This window comes from Cervus elaphus, chromosome 21 (assembly GCF_910594005.1).
Source record: "Cervus elaphus chromosome 21, mCerEla1.1, whole genome shotgun sequence".
NCBI classification, from domain to species: domain Eukaryota; kingdom Metazoa; phylum Chordata; class Mammalia; order Artiodactyla; family Cervidae; genus Cervus; species Cervus elaphus.
Window position 1 is genome coordinate 13,227,092 of NC_057835.1, and position 20,874 is coordinate 13,247,965.

Here is a 20,874-nt window from a genome sequence, read left to right on the forward strand (position 1 = left end):
AGCAGAATGAATACTCCTGGGCCACCTGCTCTAATTGGTAGTGCTGCCGAGGGAGGGCGGGTGTGATTTCTGTCGTGGGGTGGATTGCTACAAAAGCTGACAGTGAAACAGACTAGTCAAATGTCAGGTCTCCCCCCACCTCCTTCCCACCTTTATTTCCAAAGGTTATGCCCAAGCAGGGCTCAGCGATAGCTTTGCGATTTGTGATTCTAATTTCCTTGGAAATAGGGCTAAATAGAGCTTTGTCATTCCTCTCCGTGTGGATTATCAGCCACAGATGAGGATTTATGGCTTGAGCCTCTCCTGCCTCCAGAGACCCGTCTCCGGGGCAGAGATGTGATGTCTGAGCAGATGAGGGAGAGGGTGTTGGGGGTGGGGGTGGGGACTGGGTGTTCTCGGTTAAAAATACCTCAAATATATTTTTCTTTCTAAATCTGGAGGAGAGAGAAACATACGCTGCTAGAGCTTCAGGTTGCCTGGTTATGAATAAAATTCAAAGCAAGATGTTGAAAGGAGCAAAATGCTCTCCGCACCAGGGGAGGGATCTTCTGCCCTGGATATTTATTTGGGGAAGGAAAATGAGAAAGCTTTGCCTTCACGGGATCAGTTGAAGACCAGCACGTGGGGCTCCCCAGGCTGAGAGATAGAGCAGGTTTCCCAGGGAGCTTGTGGGAACAGAGAGAGGACCTGACCCATGGTGGTTGAAGCCAGCATTTGAGTTTAGTGTGGGACATTAGAGCCTGGTCCTCCAGCCTTTTATTCATTCTACAAATAGTTTTAGCTCCTACTGCATGCCAGGCTCTGTGCCGGCATGAGGGGAGCCGACATGGAGTGCCACCTGCAGTTACAATTTATCGTTTATTCCCTGGTGGCTCAGATGGTAGAAATCCACCTGTAGCGTGGGAGACCCAGGCTTGATCTCTGGGTCGGGAAGATCCCCTGGAGGAGGGCATGGCAACCCACTCCCATGGGAGAATCCCACGGACAGAGGAGCCTCATCCATGGGGTTGCAAAGAGTCAGATATGACTGAGCAACTAACACTGTTACCCCTTATGGGCTTCCCAGGTGGCACCCGTGGCAAAGAGCCCAGCTGCCAATGCAGGAGACGTAAGAGACTCGAGTTATATCCCTGGGTCAGGAAGATCTCCTGGGGGAGGACATGGCAACACACTCAGTTTTCTCGCCTGGAGAATCCCATAGACAGAGGAGCCTGGTGGGCTACAGTCCACAGACTCGCAAAGTCAGACACGACCAAAGTGATTTAGCACGCACACACAAAGGTCCTTATAGTGTTTGAATGTGGTGATGTGAAAGTCAGGACTCATTTCCACGTCTAAGTATTACCTTAAGAATTTTGTTGATAATTCCACTTGTTATTGCCTCAGCAGGGCGAAGCTTCTCCAAATTAAAGTTAATTAAAAACTATCTAAGAACTACACGGACTCAAGAAAGTTTGTCTTACTAGACATTTTGTCAATAGAGTGCATATTATTTGAAAATCTTAATTATAGAATATAATGCATTTTCTGGAATGAAGGCAAAGAAATTCTATGGCGTAAATACATAATTATTATGAATTGTTTTTTTTAAAGCCATTTAATAAATTGGCTCTGCTCTTCTTTCACGGGCCAGCTCTTGCAGAGCTGGGGCAGGGGTGTGGAAGCTGGTGGAGGTGGTAGAGACTTGACTCACGCAGAGTGACGAGGAAAAGCTTGGAGGGTACCAAGTTTAAGGAGCCATCTTTCTGCATCTGGGTTCTTGAAAAAATGATCTATGCTTATTTTCCTTGGGCTTCTGTTTGTTACTCAGTTTGGGTTTGGATCCAGTTTGATTTTGGGCAGATTGCTCTCAGTTTCTTTATGTGTAAAGCAGGGATGACAAAGACATACTTCCAAGATGCTGGGAGATGAAATGGAGGTAGCCTGCGGTGGCTAAGTTCAGGTTGCCGTGGGCTGATATCCTGGTTTCTGTACTTGCTCGTGGTTACCTATGTTCTCTGAGCTCTCGTTCCCCAGCTGTAAGGAGAGTCATCACTGCCTCTGCCTTTTTTGTGAGGATCAGAGTCAACTGACATGGGAACGCTGAGCTTCTTTTGTTCCCTTGACTAAATACCGCCACACTCATTTGTTCATTCACTATTTTATCCCACAGAATTGTCTTCTTGACTGAACGGCCTGTGGGATTTTAGTTCCCTGTCCAGGGGTCGAACCTGTGTGCCCTGCAGTGGAAGTGCAGAGTCTTCACCACTGAACCGTCGGTCCAAACCTTTGCCTTTGTGGAATGAGCATTCTAGTTGGGGAGGCCAATGATAAATACACCAAATGTGAAAATTTTACAGTCTGTTACACAGTGATAACTGTAGAAGAAAATAGAGGGTGATGGAAAGATTTGGCAACTTTAAAATACCATGGAAAATAGTATATTTTTCTTCCCTTGTGGCTCAGCTGGTTAAACAATCTGCTTGCAATGCAGGAGACTGGGGTTCAATCCCTGGGTTGGGAAGATCCCCTGAAAAAGGAACTGGCAACCCACTCCAGTATTCTTGCCTGGAGAATTCCATGGATCATATAGCTCAGGGGGTGGCAAAGAGTTGGACATGACTGAGCAACTTTCACTTTCAAGTATATATGTTAAAAAATAAGACAATCAATTCAACATACTCTAATCACAACCTTCTTTCAACTTCCAGAAAGCAATGCCCAGCCTTTACACATGCATTGGTTGAGTTCCCCAGGTGATTTTTGGAAAATTAGAATACTGTGTTGGGGAGCAGAAATGAAACCATCCTTGTTGACTTGAAAAGACAGCTGACCCAAAAGGCAATGTCGAAGCCATAGGCTGTACACATCCCTTCTCTCTTGAGTCAGAACTAGCTCACACATCAATGGGTGGTTTTCCACAAGCAGATGGCCTGTGGGAGCTCTTCATGGAATTGGGGAACGGTAGGGGCTGAGGATCCAGAGAAATGGCAGCCCTGACTTTTACAATATCCTGGTCCCGACTCTTAAGTGAAAGGATGAAATGAACACTTGGAGAGTTCGGGATGCCTGCTTAAATTCTCCTCCTACAGCATAAGACTCTTTGACCCCATGGCCTTTGGGCATTGAAACAGCCAATCATTCTAGTAACCCACATGGGGATTCTTCATCCACCATGGAGAGATAGTACTGTTCTGTTTCACCTAGAATCTGGGGTCTGGCATTGCTATACCTGCTGGTGTATTCTTTCTTTTCAAGTGCTGACAGTCAGCATCAACTGGACCATTAGTTCAGCAAATACTCCGTGAGCACCTTATCTGTACCCGGCACCATGACAGCCACTGGGGATGCAAGCAAAAGAGACAAAAATTCTTACCCACATGGAGATTTCGGTCTAGCGGAGAAAGTGAAGTGAAGTCGCTCAGTTGTGTCCGACTCTTTGTGACCCCATGGACTGTAGCCCACCAGGCTCCTCTGTCCATGGGACTTTCCAGGCAAGAATGCTGGAGTGGGTTGCCATTTCCTTCTCCAGGGGATTTTCCCAGCCCAGGGATTGAACCTGGGTCTCCTGCATTGCAGACAGACGCTTTACCATCTGAGCCACCAGGGAAACCCTTAGCGGAGAAAATAGATGTTTAAATGAGAAAGAGTCACCCTGGCTACACTTTTCTTTGTGGAACAGAGGGGCAAGTCTCTGAAGGAAGGAGACCAACCAGAAGGTTGGTAAGGACGTTGCTGGAATAACGTTACAGTGTAAGAAATTCAGCATGCCGTTTAACCTAGTTGAAGTGTTCAGCTTTAATGTATTTAAATAAATTCTTGATTGATTTAAACCCTGGACTTCAAAACAACCTCCAATATTTTGACAGATTGCAGTTTGGATTGGTCTTGGGTTTTTGCCATGTTCATTCATTTTCTGCCTTAGGCCCTTGGTGTCTCAGCTGGTCACATCTCTACCACCAGGAAGCTGGGTTGCCATGGATTCTTACCCTAACCCTGATTAATTCGATTCTGATTCACTCTCCGAACATGCGCTGAGGGCCTGCCATGCGCCCCATCCCATGCCAGGTGCTGCAATGTAGTGATAAACAGAATGGGGTCCCTTGGGAACATGAATTTCCGTGTTGAGTCAATAGAGAATCAGCGTGCAAATTTGGGCTGTGAATTGAGCTAAGTTAAATGAAATCAGTGAGAGCTTTTACCAGTGGTTCTCAGTGAGCAACTCCATGAAGTAGATTTTATTAAAATCACTTTAGAGAAAGTGAGACTGATGCCTAGCAAGTAAAGTTACTGGTTCAAGGTTGTACAGTTGGTTGTTGTAGTCGCTAAGTCATGTCTGACTCTTTGTGACCCCATGGACTGCAGCACGCCGGGCTCCCCCGTCCTCCAGTCTCCCGGAGTTTGCTCATATTCATGTCCATTGAGTTGGTGATTCTATCTAACCATCTCAAATCCTCTGCCACCTCCTTCTTCTTTTGCCTTCAGTCTTTTCCAACATCAGGGTCTTTTCCAATGAGTCAGCTCTTTGCATGGGGTGGCCAAAGTGTTGGAGCTTCAGCATCAGTCCTTCCAATGAATATTCAGAGTTAATTTCCTTCAGGATTGACTAGTTTGATCTCCTTGCACGCCAAGGGACTCTCAGAAGTTCTTCTCCAGCACTACTGTGGGGAAAATAAATGTGATGTGACTCCAGGGTCCCTGGACCTGCCTAAAGGGCCCCGGCAGGAAGGATGTCTTCAGTAGAGCCGTAGAAATGAGGCCTCCCTAGATGTGCTCTCAGAACGACACTTACTCTTCTTTCCTTCCAGTCTGGGGACTCTGGGTCCACCTGCTAAGGAGGACAACCAGCGTGCCTCAATCTGTATATCCAATTACGTGAGGATACCCAGGAGCCTGGATAATGGAAGGGGTCAGATCCTGGGGAGAACTTCTGGCTTTGTTGGACATGCCCACAGTGAGCTCTGAGGCACTGGGACCAGGAGACACAGGAATGACTGAGGACTCCCTGGAGATCACATCTGGACAGCCAGGGCATTGTGCCCCCTGATAGAGAAGGCAGAACCAGGAGGGGTGCTCAGCCAGAACATAGTAGCAAGAGCACAACCCTGCAAGTAGGTGCCTGACTCCTCCCATCTCCAGTCTCACTGGGCTCTGGGAGAATAGGATTCTGGTGTGAGTACCGGCAGGTGCGGGAGCCTCTCCTGGTCTAGTGATGCCTAAAAATGGTCCATGACCGTGATGAGGACACACTCTCTTAGGGGACATAGGAGGGAAGAACCCCAGAGTGTGGGGTTTCATGGAATATGGGTGGCCCCTGAAGGGAGGCTGGGCTGAACTGGATCTGGTGCTACCTGGAGACAGTGTGAGGAAGGAAGATTCTAGGACCTAATCCCATCAGGTGGAGCATGAGGAGTTATCATCAGGCACACAGGCAGGGCCTCAGCCCTGTATGTACAGTATGCACTGTGTTCGTGGAGTGAGGGGAGAGTGGGCGGGGTGAGGGGGACCCCAAAGTATGCAGCCAGGAGAGTATGTGACTCGTGAGGAGTAGACAGACGGTCCAAGCCACCCCCACTGAGCCGCCATATTGATGCTTGGAGGAGAGTGGCATCGGGCACTTTGGGATGGAAAGGGGCTACAGGGGGGAGGGTAATTGAGCTCTTTTGAGGTGTATTCTTTGATCAGCCTTTGAGAGTGTAAAGGGGAAAATCTTCCCACTGATGCCCTGTGGGGAGAGGCCCACTGCAATGAGTGAATACTTCCTCTCGCCAAAGCCAGCTGTTCTGAACGCACGGGGAGGAGCTTGTGGCAATGGTTGATTTCTCCACCGCTTGCCTGGCTTCTGTAGGTGTCTGTCTTCTGGAATGGGGTGGTTCTCAGTGACTCAGGACTTCTGTCGAAACTGACCGTGACAACTGGAAAGGCTCTGGCAGACCCCCTTGTTCATTCAGCTCCTTGACTGCAGACAGGAGAAAACCAATCAAGCCCAGGGAAGGGAAGGGACTTGCCCGAAGTCACACGGTTGAAGACCCAAGACCGGCGCTTCAGGCCTTTTGGCTCAATTCAGTGACGTTTCCTTGCTGAATTGAGGGGGTGCTTGGAAGCACTCGGTTCAGCAAGTTTCTTATGAGTCTTCCCACTAGAATTGCTGGGGCGCTTTTCGAATTTCTGATGGCTGTGTCTTGCTCCACCTTAGAAATTTTGATTTATTTAGTCTGGAATAGATACTGAGATTATGTTTGTTTTTGAATCTTTTGGGGGTGATTCTGATGTGTAGCCAGGGCTGAGAACCCTTGACTCAGACTAGTTCCAAATGATGCTTATAAGGGAAGGTCTGGGTGGGGATCTAACCAAAGCACACACCGAAGATGACTTCTAAGCAGAAATAGCTCATGAAAGAAGCAGGAAGTCTCTCTGTTTGAAGTAGCCTCTGAATGACAGTCAACTACTGAGGCCAAGGTTAAGTCCCTTACATTTTATGCCCAGTTCTTGGCACAGGGCATGGCAGGGAGTTGGTGTTTGAGTGTTAAGAGCTGCTTGTTGAATGAATGAATGAATGAATGGGAGCACTTGATTCTGGAAGCAGTCTAAGGCAGTGAGCAGAGTGATTGGAAAACTCCCATTCTTTAGATACTTTCTCCTTGGATTTGATGATACAACACTGTGATAAACTTTGAGAGTGGATCTAGACATACTCTTTGGAATAAGAAAAAAAATCAGTGTTTAAGAGGATAGGGCATGTAGTGAGTGGTTGGAATCTTAAAGTCAAGATTACTCTTCTGTTTTCAGTAGTTCTAGTTAGCTGGATGACCATGGCCTTGGGATCACATTTTCTGTGTTAGTTTCATCATCTATCAAATAAGGATATGGTGCCTCTACTTCCTGCCTCCTTCAGCTATTCATTCAGTACACATGGATGGGGCATCTGCTGGGAGCCAGCTGTGGGCTAGGTGCTGAGGCTGCAGATGCCTACTTGCCCAGAGCTCTTCATGCCATCAACTCCTTCATTCCTTGCTGACGAGCACATGTCGAGTGCCCATGGTGTACCTGGCACTGTGCTTGGGGGATCAAAACTGATGGATCTGGGGCAAGTGCTTTCAGATAGTGTTTTGAAAAATACAAAGCATTGATCCAAACAGGGTCACCCCTGTGGAACGGCATGAAATGGCTAACCCATCCTTCAAAAACTAAGCTTGAAAATCCCATGGAGGTCTTCCTGACCTCCCTCGGGGGTACCGCTTTTATCATATCATAGACTGATGTTCCGTTTGGATGTCTGTTCCTTCCATCATTGTGTAAGCATGTCTTCTATTCAGTGTCAGCCCCAGGAACCCAATGGGTGCTTAATATCTGCTTATTTAACTGAGTATTTGAATATACTAGTTTTGTGCCAGTGGTATTCTAAAATACATTTATGTAGTATTGTTGGTGAGGCATGTAGTTTTACAAAAGGTAATTTACATATACAATTTAAGCTGGGTATACCTTGCTGTGTCTTCCACTTTCAAGATGTGATAAAGGAAATCTAGCTTTTTAAGGGTCAATCATTTTTTAGTGATCTTTAGAAAGCTTGTGTGTGTGTGTGTGTGTGTGTGTGTGTGTGTGTGTGTGTTTTCTCTAGGATGGTGGATGAGAAGGGAATGCTGACTAATTTCTGTGTGCTGGTTTCCAGGGACCAGAGGCTGTGGTTGCTATTTCAAAGTGTTTGCGTTAATTATGGTAATAATGTTTTGTAAATAAGTTGCCTTCTGCAAAAGTGGCTTAGGTGTGCTTCCAAGGAATTTTGGACTAGCTGTGGCAGCCATTCCCAGTTGGAAGCGACTTCTCTGGCGGCAGGAAAGAATGAAGAGAGAGAGCACAGCCAGCAGAAGGACTGTGCTTTACAGAAAGGATCAGAGAAAGGAGTGGGAGGTGGAAGGGGAAATGCTACATGGAGAGAGACACAGAGCAAGGCAGATGGAGTGAGGGAGGTGGGAAGCGTTGGGGCGGAGGGGGACCTTGAGAGCCGAGATGCACAGACAGATGGAGGGGGAGACCACGCTGCAGAGGGACAGACAGAGGGGGACACACACATGCTGGGATCAGAGGCATGGAGGCAGACACCCTGGGAGAGACCAGGGAGAAAGAGAAGGAAAGAGAGACACACAGAGAGAACCCAGGGAGCATCCTCAGGCTGAGGCATGATTGCTAGCTAGATCGTAGCCAGGAAGCCTTGCCTAGAATTAGTCCATGGGGGATTTTTAATAAAATCTTTAAAGTGATTAAAAGCCATTTTATTGAAAAGAGATCTGGGCCTGTTTGGTGTAAAGAGACCAGCCTGGGCCACTTTCTCCTTTGTGCTGAGCTGCTGTTTCGGTTGGTCGTGTGTGTGTGTGTGTGTGTGTGTGTGAGAGAGAGAGAGAGAGAGAGGGTGGGGTCGGGGAGTGTTGTGGATTCCTCCTCTCTTTTCCTCCTGTCTGTGACTGGCCAGGGAGCATCCCCTCCCCATGTAATTTGGGAGGGAATGTGTTCAGAGCCCAGCAACAGCCTTTGGTTTCTTCGGCGTTGCTGCTCAGACCCCAAGTCTTGCTGGCATCAGGGACTTATTTTTACACTTTAAATCACTGTTGCTGAGAACAGAGGCAGCTTGAGGCCATTTGTTCGCTCCTGGGACATCTATGGGAATCAGATCGGGTAGGAATTTAAGGCTTAATCAGGAGATCGTACAGTTATCCAAGAGGGTGGTCAGAATGGTGTCTTGCTGTCTTGTCCTGGAGTCAGTGGCCCCAGCCTGGCCCCTCACCATGATGCCATTAGTTAGACTAAAGGAGACAGAGCAAGGAAGACGAGGTGGGGCCTCCAAAGTCACTAGTTCAGTCTTTTCATTTTGCAGATAAAGAGACGAAGGCACTGCGGGGGACAGACGAGAAGCTCAAGGTTCTGTGTGTGAGGCTGGTGTTCTTTTCCAGTTGAGGGAAGAAGGACTTGTTGTTCAGTTGATAAGTCATGTCTGACTCTTAGCAACAGCATGGACTCTAGCACCCCAGGCTCTTCTGTCCTCCACTGTTTCCCAGAGTTTGCTCAGATTCATATCCATTGAGTCAGTGATGCCATCCAACCATCTCATCCTCTGCCGTCTCCTTCTGTTTTTGCCTTCAGTCTTTCCCAGTATTAGGATCTTTTCCAGTGAGTCCGCTGTTCGCATCAGGTGGCCAAAGTATTGGAGCTTCGGCATCAGTCCTTGCAATGATTTTTCAGGGTTGATTTCCTTTCGGATTGACTGGTTTGATTTCCTTGCTGTCCATGGGAGGGATGGCACTTAAGCCATGAACCTGCAGAATGACCCACTGCCTTTCCTGTGGCAGGCATCACTAGTCAGTCTCAGGCATTGCTAGTCAGTCTCAGGCATCACTAATCAATCCTGATCTGCTCCTGCCAGAGCCTTCTCAAGCAGTGTTTGGGGAAACACCTGTCATCATTTAGATTCTGCACGCAGGACAAGTCCTCTTTCCCCTCCTTGTACCACAGAGTGCTCCCCTGCTGACCTGTGTTTGTCTTTCTTATGTGGGTAGTTTTATAGTAATAATCTGTGGCCCACTATCCATTGACTGATAATAACACATGTAATGTCGTTACAGGGAATCTAATCCATCCATTCTAGGAGTCCAAGTGCTGTTTGTGTGTGAGTGTGAGGAAGCAGGAAGGGATGTAGAGTCCTGTCTCAGTGGTTATTGATGTCTTTGCTTTTCTATTTCTTTCCTTGAGGGCAAGAGAGCTTAGGACAGGCAGAGCTAGAATTTGAACCCAGAGCCAATGACTCCAAAGCCTGCGATCTTTCCCAGCCCAGGATGTGGGCTCCTGCCAAAAGCTTGCTGCAGAATCTGATTTTGAGTAAACGGCTCTGCTCATGTGCTCATCTTGCCAGTCACTCTCGGTGCCGCGTCTGTGTTTGCGTTCTAGCACACCTGGGCGTTGTTTAATGAGAGAACTCGTTTCCTTCCCGGTTTCTCTTCGTGTTGTCCCATTGTGGTGGCTGAGAGAACCAAAGCCGTCTAAATGAATTCAGGCATTGTCTGAGAATCGGAGAACAAGGGAAGCAGTCAGTGAGCTGAATACGGCCGAGGATGGAAAACACAGCTTCATCAAGCTGACAGGAGTTGTGGCCCACTTCAATCACAGGAACATGACCACGCATGCAAATGTGCGGGACAGACACCTTCCCAGATTCATATTCATGCCGTGGAGGATATTCAGCCATTACAGAGGAGTCCCCCAGAGGTTCCTCTAGAGAACACACTTCTTAGTGCATTTAAAATAACTCTCCAGGTACACAACTACTGTCTACACAGAGGAGGTTTTTGGGGTCATGGCTGTTAGGAAGGGATACATAACACTGATTATAAAAAAACTATATGTAGATATTGAAGAAAGAGACGAGTAATGAACAGATACCATAGTAACATCTGCTAGTGGGTGTGCCTCTGTGCTATGCATTTCCCTTACAATTTCTCCTTTACCTTCCTAAAGACCTCTCAAAGCAGCTATTATTATTGTCATCATTAATTTTTTTTTTCATTTATTTATTCAGTTTTGATCGTACTGGGTTTCCATTGCTGTGCCCGGGCATTCTCTCATTGCAGTGAGCAAGGACTGCTCTTCGCTGTGGTGCATGGGCTTATTGCAGTGGCTTCTCTTGTGCATCACGGGCTCCAGCCCTTGTGGTGCATGGGTTTAGCTGCTCTGCAGCGTGTGGGATCTTTCTGGATCAGGGATCAAACCCATGTCCCCTGCATTGGCAGGCGGAATCTTAAACACTGGACCACCAGGGAAGTCCTATTATCATTTCTAAGGTGAGGAAGTTAAGGCCCAGTACATTTTTTTGTCTGAAGTCACCCAGCTAGCAAGTGATGGAGTTTACATCTTACTTCTCTTATCGGGTGGTTACAGGAGAAAAGAGAATATGTATGATGATTTAGAATGGAGCCTGGTATGCAGTAAGCCTTCTGTGCAGTAAGCTGATCTCTTTATCCTGGGATGGTGTATTACATGTCTGTCTTATGAGTGCATGGCATGTGGCTGTTATCTAGTGGAGGGCAGGTCTCTGCTGAAGACCCACATGCTGCTCTGATTTGTGGGCAGATGAAACATGGATTGGAGGGTCCTTCTTCACCCACAGCTGTGCTCACAATTTCTGATCTCCAAAGGTGTCTGGAATCCCTAAAGTAGTAGGATCTCGAGATGAGATCATCCTGTATTACCTGCATCTTGCATGCATGCTCAGTCGCATCCGACTCTGCAACCCCATGAACTGTAACCTGCCAGCCTCCTCTGTCCATGGGATTCTGTCCATGGGATTCTCCTCTGTCCATGGGATCCAGGACAGATTCTGTCCTGGGATTCTACAGGCAAGAATACTGGAGTGGGTTGTGATTTCCTCCTCCAGGGGATCTTTCCAACCCAGGAATCAAACCCATGTCTCCCTCATTGGCAGGTGGATTCTTTACCACTGAGCCACTTGGGAAGCCCAGGGTGGGCTCTAAATCCAGTGACAAGTGTCCTCGTAAGAGATACTCAGAGGAGAGACACATGGAGGGTAGAGGAGAAAGCCTTGTGAGAGTCAAGGCAGAGACTGGAGTGATGTTGCCACAACTTGAGAAACGCCTGGAGTCACCAGAAGCTAGAAGAAGCAAAGATTCTCTCAGAAGTCCAAAATCAAGGTGTGGGTAGGGCCGCCTCTCCTGAAAGAGCCTTCAGACTATGTGTCTGTTGTGTTAACCCTCCATGTTCATGATCCGTCATTATGGCAGCCCTAGGAAGCTAAATGTTGAAAGGACTGATGTTGAAGCTGAAACTGCAATACTTTGGCCACGTGATGCAAAGAGCTGACTCATTTGAAAAGACCCTGATGCTGGGAAAGATTGAAGGTGGGGGGAGAAGGGGACGACAGAGGATGAGATGGTTGGATGGCATCACCAACTCAATGGATATGAGTTTGGGTAAACTCCAGGAGTTGGTGATGGACAGGGAGGCCTGCAGGCTGCAGTCCGTGGAGTCGCAAAGAGTCGGACACAACTGAGCGACTGAACTGAACTGAACTGAGAAGCTAAAATGCTCGTGGTATCTATATAGCCTTTCTACCGGTGGGGCATAAAGATGACAAGCACGAGCGCCAGAAGCTCTGGGCTTTGCCCTGGCCTGCCACTAATTGGCTGTGGCCTTGGAGCAATCTGTTTTGCTTTCTGGACCTCAGTCTTCTTGTCTCCAAAATGAAGAGTGAGGCTGAAATCCTGGAGGATGCTGGGACTGAGTGGTCAACCTTCGGAAGGGAATGGAGGCTGAGGTGCAAGGGGACACGTGAGGAAGGAAGCAGGGTCCAGGACGTGTCACGTGGGCCGGGGAGTCTGCACCCACCCGCGTCAGCCATGGATCCTGCCCTCTCCCCCTTAGCTGGGCCTGGCGCTGGGGTAAGGATGGGGGCTGCTGGTGGAAACTGGTTGATTCCAGGCTGAAACAGGATTGTGACATGACAGAAAAGAAAAAGACGAATAACAAGCCCTCCATTTGAGATCATTTGGCTGCAAATGATGGGAGACACATTTAGGATATTCCTGCTGTGGGTTTTTTTTTTTTTTTTTTTTTGAAATCCCAGAAATAATTCTTTTGGCCTAGTTTTGGTCGTGCTCAGGATGTGGTTATAGTTAACGCAGCTGAAGTACAGTGTGCGCTCTCAGTGTCCCTAAGTCACCTTCAGGCCTGCGTGTCTGCTTGGGGCTCGGTGTCTAGATGGGAGCGGGGTGGGGTCAGGGTGGGCAAGGGGTGTCAGGGCTGCTGGACCCCCTGAAACCTGAGAGGTCGGTGCGGCTCAGGGGTCAGGGATGTGGACTCTGGAGTGAATCTGCAGCTCTGCCGCTTGTGGCTGTGTGGCTTTAGGTAAGTTACCCACCTCTCTGAACCCCAGTTTACTCACCTGCAGAATGGGGTGACTTTACCCTCCTGAAAGGATTCCCTTGTTCCAGCGCCACAACAGCTCTGCGAGGCCAGAGCCGCTAGTGACCTCATGTTACGGATGAGGTCTCAGGTCCCTGGGACCACAGAGAGGTTGGATGAGTGTCTTATAGTCACATCTCATGGCCATGAGAATTTCCAAGCCAGGACCCTGGCCAGAGTCCACACTCTCTATCTGCCTCTTCCTGCCTTTCCTGAGGGGTGTTCTGTAGTGACTGTTGCCTTTGGTGGAAGAAGCTAAACCTTGCACGATCGGGGGGCCCAGGTTTCTGGAAAGTGGCCCCGATTCAGTGGAATGTGGACCAAGTCCTGGAATGCCGATGTATGTCAAGTGGGCAGCTTTACCATCTGTTCCCGGGAATGCTTCCTTTTGGTCCCTGCTGGTGGTGGTGGTCTGGCCTGGCAGCCTGTGTTGTCCAGAGGGCGTGTCCACTATGTCCTCCCCTTCCACACAGCAGCAGAGGGAGGGGCACGTGGTAATACCTCCATTTTGTCAGATGACATTGAACAAAGAGTTGTGGCCTCTCCCTGCCCTTGGAGAAGGACCTGGCGTCTTCACAGCGGGGTGATTAGGATGTGAGAGTCCTGGAAAGGGGCTCCCAGTTGGACGAGGCGAGGCCTCCTGGCCCCCTGCCACGTATCCGGTCTCAGCTCCCTTCCACCCTCCTCCAGGGCCTATTCCCCTCACTGACCCAGGTCTCACACCACTGCGTGCTGGTTCATGACTCTGTGCTTTCGCTCATGCTGTTCCTTCTACCAGAAATGCTTTTCCCTCTCATTCTCCACCATCTGCTCCACAAAGGTTCCTTTGATTCCTCAGACCTTGGCTTAAAGATCTATCCCTTCTTCTCCCAGGCAGCTGAGATTCTAGTTGCAGAGACAGACAGACAGATGAGTAAACGGACACATAATTGTACATTATGACTTGGAAACAAAGACGTTGGTGAAACGGAGGGCTGTGGCCTCCCACGCATCTCCGAGGTGCAGCTGTCGGGTGAGGGGCCGGTTATGCCCGGGGATGCTGTGTGGGCAGAGTGGCTGGTGAAGGAGAACCATGTTCCGAGGTGGGAAAGCGTCTGTGTTCCGAGAACTAAGGGCCAGTGGAGCAGAAGTGTCCTGCAGGACAGGGAGAGTGGGAGGCAGTGAGTTTGCAGAGGTCCCCCTGCAGGATTGGGAGTTAGATTTACACGGAAACGCAGTGTGTGCTGCGGGGCCAGCCCTCTGGCTGTTGCATTTCTTCTGGAAGAGGATGTGAAGATGAAGGGAAAGGGAAGGGTCCGAGGTGCCTGGTGGGTCTCTGGTTGGAGTAGCTGGGTCAGATGGTGGTGCCATTTCCCGAGAAGAGACCAGTTTGGAGGCGAAATCCAGCGGTGTGTTTGGGACTCTTCAGGCACTCATGGTGGGTGACAGCTGGCGGAGGCCCAGAAGAGGCAGTGGGTGGAGGGGCAGAAGCTCGGCATGGAGGTTCCCGACCTTTCTGTCTTCCTGGTGGTGGTGGTGCAGCCCCAGGGCTCCGGGGCTTATGATGCTGTTGGCAGACAGACGGGGAGAGGCAGAGATGGGGCAGGGGCACCAGTCTGGTGGTTTGAACCTGGGTCACTCCCGGCTCCCCTTAAGGAACCAGGGTCACGTTTTCCCGTCTTCGGGATCCAGGTGTCTCCCTCATTCCCTGTTTGAAAAAGCACGTTTCATCTGTGATTCTGCTGTCAGATCCAGGGCCTATGACTCATGTCACGGGATTATCTTCCCTGTGTTTCCATTTGTTCCTGCTTTATTTAGGCTTATTCCTCATCTTCCGGTTTTGGAAGACATTTTTTTCTTTTTCTTTTTTTTTTGCGGCAGACAGAATCGCCCATCGAGATGGAAAAGACCACTTCTGCCTTTCATCTGTTGCTCATCCACCATCTGTCCCAAACCATCCCCATCTTGTTTTCCTTCCTCCTCCAGAAGATTGCGCAGCACAAGTTTGGTCATTCCTGGTGTTTTTCTTCTACACCTTCTGGGTTTGCATCTTCCTCATGCTTTTCTACAGATTTGCAACACTTAAAAAAAAATACTTTTATTTATTTTTGGCTGCGCTAGGTCTTCGTGGCCGCGTGAGCTTTTCTCTAGTTGCGTTGAGCGGGGTCGACTCTAGTTGCAGTGCACAGACTTCTCCTTGCAGTGATGTCTCTTCTTGTGGAGCGTGGACTTTAGGGCGGGAAGCATTCAGTAGCTGCGGCTCGTGGGCTCCGGGGCACAGGTTCAGTAGTTGTGGTGCAGAGGCTTTGTTGCCCCGAGCATGTGGGATCTTCCCGCACCAGGGATCAAACCCGTGTCTCCTGCTTTGGCAGGCGGATGGTTTACCGCTGAGTCACCAGGGAAGCCCAGATTTGGAACACTTTGTAAAATGTCTCCTGCGTCGTTTAGCTCCTGCTCCTTCTACTCATCTGCCTTTTTGTAACTGAGGCTTATGGGAGAGCCTTTCCCAGGTCCCAACACTGGTCTCTTGAGACTTCTGATCAAACGACTAGTGATGAAATTGTTAGAATTTCATTTTTTAGAGCTTTTCTTGGGCCAGGGTGCATTCCCATTTTACTGAGACCGTCTGTGCACCAGTTGCATGCCTGGATAGATTTAGTCATCAAATATCTTAAAATATATGACTGTTCATATCCACAGATACTGTATATTCTATCCACGCATATACATATATCTCAGCAGGAAACTTTGAAAATATAGCGAAGCACTTCTCAATATGCACATTGACTGCATAAACCTTTGAAACACTCACCTTTGTCACTTTCTGCTCATATGTCCCATTTGAGCAGTCCTGCATTCTAACTTATCTTTCAAACATCATATTTATCATTTGAATTAAAATGCAAATGTATTCCATGTTAGGGCTTCCCTGATGGCTCAGTGGTAAAAAATCCGCCTGCCAATGCAGGAGACACAGATTTGATCCCCTGGAGAAGGAAATGGCAACCCACTCCAGTATTCTTGCCTGGAAAATCCCATGGACAAAGGAGCCTGGCAGGCTACAGTCTATGGGGTCGCAAGAGTTGGACAAGTCTTAGCAACTAAACAACAATGATTTCATGTTAACCCAGGAAACTTTTTTTTTTGAGGACCTACTATGTGCTAAGCTGGAGGCTAGAGTCCCACGGGGAGATGAGGCCTTTTCTTGAGAAATGAGGGGCCTTCTTGCTGTGTTTGCAAGTGTCTGAAGCCTCCGTCTGGGAAGCAGTTCTCTTTGTAGCCTTGAGGAATGCAAAACACACTGGGAGTCCAGAAACATGAGGTTTCTGCAGCCTCATTTATCAACACGTCTCGAGTACACTGTGGTTTGGTACAAATTAGTTATTCATCAAGGCAGAAAGCAGTTAAATAAACACAAGTGTGCTTGCCCAGAGAGTCTTTCCTCCCTGAGTCTGTTCTGACCATGATGACCTCTTTGATGTGCTGTCTAGATTCTGCTTAATCTCTCTCTTCTTTTGAGTGAAAAACACAGCCCACGCTCTTCCGAATGTCAGCCCGGGAGACATCCATCCTGGCGCTGGATGCTTGCTTCCCGCTTGCAGAAAAGAGACAAGCTGCAGATGAGGCCACGTTGGTCTCCTGACTGTGACGGCCCAGAGGCTGATGGGCCACCATCATCCGTGCCCGTGACACTGTGGTGACAAGAAGGATGCTTTCTGAGACACTTCAGAATTTACCCAACCAAGCGTTCATCCCCTTGGGCGGGTGCCCATGTATTTCAGCAGGCAGCTCTGTTTGCGTTTTTCCTTTGAAGAGAGAATGGCATGTTTGGAAGAACACAAACTCTGTAGTCAGATAGTCCAGAGATCAAATGCAGCCTTGTCAGTTGTTGTTACTAGTGCTACATTGTTTTGGGCAGACAGTTTTGAGCCTCAGTTTGTATCATTTGTGTAATGGGCTAATAATACCGACCATCGTATCATAGGCTTGTTTGGAGGATTATAAATAAAGCTGGTGTGTGTTACTTAGTGTGTTTGACTCTTCGAGACCACGTGGACTGTCACCCTCCAGGCTCCTCTGTCCATGAAATTCTCCAGGCAGGAGTACCGTAGTGGGTTGCCACTTCCTTTTCCAAGGGATCTTCCAGACTCAGGGATCAAATCCACGTCTCCTGCATTGCAGGCTGCATCTTTACTGTCTGAGCCACCAAGGAAGTCCATCTAATGCTGGTACAATGTCTAGAAGAATCCCCTGCATGTATTAACCACTTGGAAGACAGGTCTCCTCCTCCTTATCAGCAGGGGTCACACAGCTGGCTTCACTAGTGGAGGTGGCTGTGGTTATGTGGCTGGCCTTTTCTCCAGTCTTCTTGATGGTTTTCTTGGCAACAACTTTAAGAAGGACCTTCTGTCTGGTTCCAAAAGGCAGAATCTCAAGGTGCTTTTCAAATTTTACTAAGGTAGCTCTAGCTTCCACTACAGCTGTGACCAGTCAATTCAGAAATCAAGACAAAATTTCTAATAAAATGTTTAGGGTGTTTTAAGAGCTGAAAGAGGAGAGTGAAAAAGTTGGCTTAAAGCTCAACATTCAGAAAACTAAGACCATGGCATCCGGTCCCATCACTTCATGGCAAATAGATGGGGAAACAGTGGAAACAGTGGCTGACTTTATTTTTCTGGGCTCCAAAATTACTGCAGATGGTGATTGCAGCAATGAAATTAAAAGGAAATTTTAATTTCCTTACTCCTTGAAAGGAAAGTTATGACCAACCTGGACAGCATATTAAAAAGCAGAGACATTACTTTGCTAACAAAGGTTTGTCTAGTCAAGGCTATGGTTTTTCCAGTGGTCATGTGTGGATGTGAGAGTTGGACTATAAAGAAGGCTGAGTGCCAAAGAATTGATGCTTTTGAACTGTGGTGCTGGAGAAGACTCTTGAGAGTTCCTTGGACTGCAAGGAGATCCAACCAGTCCATCACAAAGGAGATCAGTCCTGGGTGTTCACTGGAGGGACTGATGTTGAAGCTGAAACTCCAATACTTCAGCCACCTGATGTGAAGAGCTGACTCATTTGAAAAGACCCTGATGCTGGGAAAGATTGAGGGCAGGTGGAGAAGGGGACGACAGAGGATGAGGTGGTTGGATGGCATCACCGAATCAATGGACGTAGGTTTGAGTGGACTCCGGGAGTTGGTGATGGACAGGGAGGCCTGGCGTGCTGTGATTCATGGGGTTGCAAAGAGTCGGACACGACTAAGCGACTGAACTGAACTGAAGAGCTGAAAATGGAGGTTTGAAAAGTGCCTTGTGGAGGCTTGGATGAGAGAGCTGAGTTACTTGGCAGGGAGTTTGGTAGGAGAGGGGGGAAGAAACGTCATCCTTATGCAAAGAGTGCCCCCATGCCATAGCTCCCAAAGCGTTTGGCTTGGGGACCAGGCAGCATCTTTTCCAGACCTTTCTAGACCAGTCCCTTCTCAGTTATCCTGACTCCCCTTCTCATTTTCTGCTGTGATGCTGGGCTTGATTTCTTTCTTAATCCTCACAAAGATGCTGTAAGGCCAGGGGCTGCCACGTGCATTTTACATATGAGAAAACCACACCCTCCGGTCTGACTTGCTTTATGCCCCCTGGCTTTTAAAGGTTGAATTTGGACTCGAGCTGAGTCCGACCCCAAACGCTCCCCTTATCCATGGCGCTGCTGCTTCCCTCACCTTCCCTGCTTACATCTCTTTTCTTTTTATATTTAGAAATGAGGAGGCTAAAGCTCAGGGTAGGGAGTAAAGGACTTCTTATAAATTCACAGCCAGTTAAGACGCTGAACCAGATTAGGACCAGAGCTCCTGAGTCCTGCACCTGCTTTTTTTTTTTCCTGCTCCCGATGGTGTCTCCCCCAAGTGCACCTCATTAAACCCACACAGGAGCCCGAGACGTCTCCTCAGCTCTATCACAGATCCCTTCTCTCTGGTTGCCAGGGAATACTGGTCTCCTTCAGCAAGCCTATGATCTGAGCTTTTATGTGTCTTGTCCTCGGGCATCAAAGGAATTGTTTCCTCCTCCTCTTTCTGTGGGACATTCAGTGTGTGTGAATCATGCTCTTACTCAGAGAAAACCCCACATCAGCTTTGTGATTCCAAGCCACCAGTTGCCAGAGATGCTCAGTGTCTCTGTGTCCTTGGCAGTCCTTAAGATCAGGATTCCTGCCTCTCATCCTGGGTGACTGTGGGTCGTCTTCCCTGGGAGACGAGGCAGGATGGCTCAGTGGGGAAACAATCCCTTAGACCATGACCCAGCAGTGTTTTGATATCAGGGACCTTGGGTGGGTCAGGGCCCTCCCCTGGGCCTCCAGCCCTCACTCTGCTTCCCTCCCAGGTGGCTGATGGCTCTCCAGAGCTCCTTCCATCCTCTCAAGTCCAAGGGAGCAGAAAGAGAATGTCTCTTGCTCACTGTGGTCCGGAGTTTCCAGAACTGAGTTTCCGAACGGCCTGGCTTAGCCTGCATGCTCTGAGTGCTTTGTGCTAAGTCGCTTCGGTTGTGTCTGACTGTGACACTATGAGCCATAGTCCACCAGGCTCCTCTGTCTGCAATTCTCCAGGCAAGAATACTAGAGTCGGTTGCCATGTCCTCCTCCAGGGGATCTTCCCTACCCAGGGATTGAACCTGTGTCTCTTACATCTCCCTGCAATGGCAGGCGGGTTCTTTACCACTAGTGTTACCTGGGAAGCCCAGCCTTCATGCTAGGAGGATTCCTATTGCTTGGATCCCACTAGGAAGCAAGGTGGTTTTGTTCAGATGTATCCTTACTCAGCACTGAATGAATGAATGAGTGGGTGCCTGGAATGGATGAATGAATAAATGGGTGAATGAATGGACTGAGTCACGTGACCACTGCTTCGGGGCAAATTCACCTCCTGCCCAACCACATGGAGGTATGTGTTTGTCATCAGAACAGGGGCCCTATGTAGCCTGGTCCAGAAAGTGCAGATGCTGTCTATGTGCTGAGTATTTTGTTTGTCTCTCCAAATCTATTCTGAACCTGCTTGGAATGCACAGGGACTGACCTTGTGAATTTCTTCAGTGGCTCCCTTGCCTGAACTTCGGCTTGGGTGCAGACAGTGGAGGCCGCAGTGGGAGATCAGAGGGTGAGAGCTGGGGCGAGAAGACTTGGTTCCCTCCTGTGGGATGGTTGTGGGCCACAGTTCCTGCTGGGAGCCGTCTCCCAGTTACAGCTTCCCTGGTTGCTTTCCTTTGCCTTTGAGGCCCAGGGTGATAACTGTTCTCTATTAATTCCTGGGAGCTGGAATTTGAGGCCCAGGGTGATAACAGTTCTCTGTTAATTCCAGGTCAATTCCAGGGAGCTTTGCCCTCCCATATAGATCTCCCTAAGCCCTGCCCCCTGTTGTAAATAGTCCCTTATTGGTCTGCAGAGAGCACCCAGGGTGCCCATGCCCTGTCTCTATTGGGACAGGAGGCTGGAGGCTGCTGCTGTTGACTTAGCAGCTGGGAATCAGGTCCCACAAATGCAGAGGAGGGTAGGACTCAGTCCCTGCAGGAAAGGAGCTCTCAGATTCATGGGGGAAGCCGAGGGACCAGCGGCAGGGATCAGCGTACACCTTAGGGGGTGACGGCCATGTTTCTCTGGGGCAGACCTCATGCTCACTGCGTTGGGCCAGGCTGCAGTGGAGGCGCAGAAATCCCACCAGACTCAGGCCAGCAAAGAGATCAGGCTGGGGAGTGGGGCTGGGGGGAGACTCAGGTTCGAGGACAGAAATGAAGGTCCAGGGGCAGCCACCTGGAGTCGAGGTCCAGGCAGCATGTGGCTCCGGAGAAGGCTGAGCGTCCATCCGAGAGGCCCCCACCCATGACCTTCTGCAGCTGCTCTAGCTTTGGGGGCCTTGAGCGAAGTTCATCTGGCCTGATGAGGTGATGAGACCCACCCAGAGCACCCCGCAG

General features: G+C 49.0%; 1 protein-coding gene and 1 non-coding gene across 3 annotated transcripts in view; one reads left to right on the forward strand and one right to left on the reverse strand.

Annotated features, from left to right (window-relative positions):
• KCNQ3 (potassium voltage-gated channel subfamily Q member 3) overlaps positions 1–20,874 on the forward strand; it is a 301,013-nt gene that overhangs the window by 39,305 nt on the left and 240,834 nt on the right. The window lies entirely within an intron of this gene.
• Positions 3,518–3,589, reverse strand: TRNAC-GCA. Its single transcript has one exon. It is a non-coding gene; the product is annotated as a tRNA-Cys (tRNA).